Source organism: Stenella coeruleoalba, assembly GCF_951394435.1.
Source record: "Stenella coeruleoalba genome assembly, chromosome: X".
In the NCBI taxonomy this organism is placed as follows: Eukaryota; Metazoa; Chordata; class Mammalia; order Artiodactyla; family Delphinidae; genus Stenella; species Stenella coeruleoalba.
The window spans coordinates 113,139,237-113,142,700 of record NC_137152.1 but is presented as its reverse complement, the minus strand read 5'-3'; the positions used below and the strand labels follow the sequence as shown (position 1 = coordinate 113,142,700).

Below are 3,464 nucleotides of genomic sequence, written 5' to 3'. Positions count from 1 at the left end.
GCGCAAGCGCAGTGGCCACAGGAAGGATGACTCAGCTTATTTCAGCTTCCTGCTGCGTAGCAGTTAGCTGACCGCGCCCTACATCTCCCCCTTTTTTATTTATTAGAACACCAAACAGAATGTAGCCCGTACAAGTGTTCACCTCATGATGTGCTCACTGTTCGAGGGCAGTTTTCTGTTGGCATGTTTGAGACTCAGAATAATGGCTGATTCCCTATAGAGGTGCGATGGCGACAAGGCCTCTCTGTGCAAGGGCAATCAGGACAATGAATGACTCCCTATAGAGGTGCAATGGCAACAAGGCCTCTCTGTGCAAGGGCAATCAGGACAATGGATGACTCCCTATAGAGGTGCAATGGCAACAAGGCCTCTCTGTGCAAGGGCAATCATTTCGAATTATTCAGGGCGGAGAGCCAGGCTGCGGGAGAATCTCCTTCCTTAATAGCCAGAAGTGCCTGAGTGAGCAGGACCCTATCTCGATGTGCCCTGATGCGCACACGACAGACCAACCAGAGACACAGCATAATCCCAAATACACAGCAGACTCCGAAGATTCCTACCCCCACCCACTCCCCAAAGAAAGAAAAGGCAGAAGAGAGCCAAGAGGCAAAATCTCCAAAGGCAACGGGCTCCAGCCCGGCAGCACTCAGTTGCACAATTTGAATAATCCTTTGTGGAATTCCAACTAATACAAAGACTTCGATTAAGAATCATCAGGAACATCCAACTCAGCATCTTCTCTGAAGTTTTCTTCAACAATTCTCGTCAGTCTTGATGGCACCCAGATCGGATCTTGATCCTGTGGGGAGACACAAAGAGATCCCCTGGATCGAGTAATAACACGATCCGGGCCCTTCCATTGATTGGACAACACATCTTTCCACATCACTTTGCCATAATTTTTATGGTTTGTTGCCACATGGCGTTCAGCAGAGGTTTCTTTATCATCATTTAAATGTAAAAAATTTATGGTAAATAAGGCAAGTGAAAGTCTCTGTCTAGGGGTACAGTTCTCTGCGATTCCCCCTTTTTGTTTTATTAAGAGTTCTTTAAGTGTGCGATTTGTGCGTTCTATAATTCCTTGTCCTTGTGGATTATAGGACAAGCCTGTAATATGAATCACCTGCATTTTTTGACAAAAAAGAGCAAAGCTTTTGGAAGTATAGGCTGGGCCATTATCAGTCTTAATCTTAGCGGGTTTGCCCCACGCTGCCCAAGCTTCAAGGCAGTGGGTAATAACATTTTGAACCTTTTCTCCAAAAAGAGACGTGGCATGTACCACTCCAGAACAGGTATCCACTGAAACATGTACATATTGGAGCGTTCCAAAGGAGGAAACATGGGTAACATCCATTTGCCATAATTCATTTGGAAGAATGCCTCTGGGGTTAACCCCAGTCTTTTGGGTAGGCAAAAATTGGGCGCAAGCAGAACAACTCTTCACAATATTCCTAGCCAAAGCTCTGGTAATGTTAAATTTTTTTCTTAAGACTGTAGATGACACATGATATAGCTTATGAAACTCTTGAGCCTGTGTCGTAGAGTCTAGCGCTGTTAGAGCGCGTGTGGATCCAAACAGGTTGAGAATCATCACAGCGTTCTAATTGTGCATTTGTAATAGCTTGTTCTACCTTTTGAAGTGCCTGATGGGCTTCTGGGGTCAATTGGCGTGGGGAATTAAGATCAGGATTTCCCTCTAATACACTAAACAAAGGTTTTAGATCCAAGCGGGTTAAACTTAAATATGGCCGAATCCAATTCACATCTCCAAGTAACCTTTGAAAATCATTTAATGTTTTTAAGCAATTAGTCCTAATCTCAATTTTTTGAGGTACTATCTTATTCCCATGTACAGCAGCTCCTTAAAAATTTACAACATCTCCCTTCTGTATTCCCTCGGGAGCAAGAAACAATCCCCCATTCCCTAAATATTTAATCAAAACGCCTAAGGCCTGTTCAAGCAACTCCATACAAGGGGCTTTATCTCGACTATTCAAAGGAATAGAAAAGAAACAATCTTTACACCATTTCCCTAATTTTTTCTTAATTATTCCAGGGTGACTGGGAGGGTTCTAAACGCCCTAATTGTAACTGCTCATCCACTAGTTTGGATGCCGCCTCCAGCTTTTCTTTTGACAATGGCCACTGAGGTACCCACACAGGTGTTGTGGTCCTCCATGTAATAGGAATCATAAATTCAGTGACCCTTGAGAAAAACCCAAGCCTCGGCGGTTTAAATTTCCGCGGGCTTCTATAGGGGCGGTCATGCCTTATAACTTACGTCCTATCCCTCTATTAGATATCAGGTTGAAACAAATATAATTCCTTAAACTCATCTAGGATTGGATATAATCCTGGCACCGTTTCTTGCTTTTCTTTTTGTTTTCTTTTTTCTCTTTTCATAATTTCAGGCCTATCTACCGTAGTCCCTGTTTGTTCATTCTCTGATGCGCTATCTTGAAAACATACCTGACTGGACTACTCACCGACGGTTCACTCCGTGTGTCGAGTTCTGAATCGGTCCTCCATGCAGGGCGCGAAGTTCCCGGGTTTCGGCACCACTTGCGGCGAGCCGTTTCCGACCAGCAGAATAACGAGCCGCCACACGCAAGATTCTTCTCGTATCACACTTTATTGGAGCACAGCTTGGTTGAAGAAAGATGGAAGGAAGACCCCGCAATCCTAGAGCAGTCTGCTTATATAGGGATTAAGAACATGTGTCGCTCTGTGATTGGCTTTCGCCGATGGTGCGATTTGTGAGCCAGCATCGGATAGGTCGCTACTTTAAAACCTCATTAGTATACTTAGCGCAAGCGCAGTGGCCACAGGAAGGATGACTCAGCTTATTTCAGCTTCCTGCTGCGTAGCAGTTAGCTGACCGCGCCCTACAATGCATGATGTGGTTAAAAGTGTGGAAGAATCTTTAAGTCTCTGTTATTAATATTGATTTTTCTTAAAGAGGAACAACCAAATAAAACTCAGGCCTTTGGCTTAGATCCAAGATCTGTGACCTTGCGAACAGCCAAGGTTCACATTATTGTTTTCTTATATGAAGGAAGCACTGACTATGTGATTTACAGCAAAATCAATAAAAATATTTCCTGCTTCTGAAAGGAGCATTGATCAGATAAACAGTGTGTGTGTGTACCAAGAAAAGCGTGGTTATAATGCCAAGTCAGATAGTCTTAAGGTATTGAAAAGAAATTAACATGCAACCTGCAAATAGTTAACTCAACCAAGGATATCAGATGTGGGTTCAGGAGAGAGGGAGTGGCAGAGATGACTCCTAGATTTTGAGCTGGAGAGAAGGATGGTGCTATGAACAGAAACAAGGTTGTCTTGAGGAGTTGTAACTTCTGGAGAAGATACTGCATTTGCGTTAAAAGGTGTGAGATGCCGCAGAAGTTGGTGTATCAGTAGCCAGTGGAGGAGGAGGAGTTTGCTAGACATAATGCTTTGGGGGC

General features: G+C 43.9%; 1 long non-coding RNA gene across 1 annotated transcript; it reads right to left on the bottom strand.

The window, feature by feature from the left end:
- Positions 1–205: 205 nt before the first annotated feature.
- On the bottom strand, positions 206–2,884 carry LOC307180160. The gene is made up of 2 exons (XR_013825690.1): positions 2,487–2,884; positions 206–799 (listed from the first exon to the last, which is right to left on the bottom strand). It is a non-coding gene; the product is annotated as an uncharacterized lncRNA (long non-coding RNA).
- Positions 2,885–3,464: the final 580 nt, after the last annotated feature.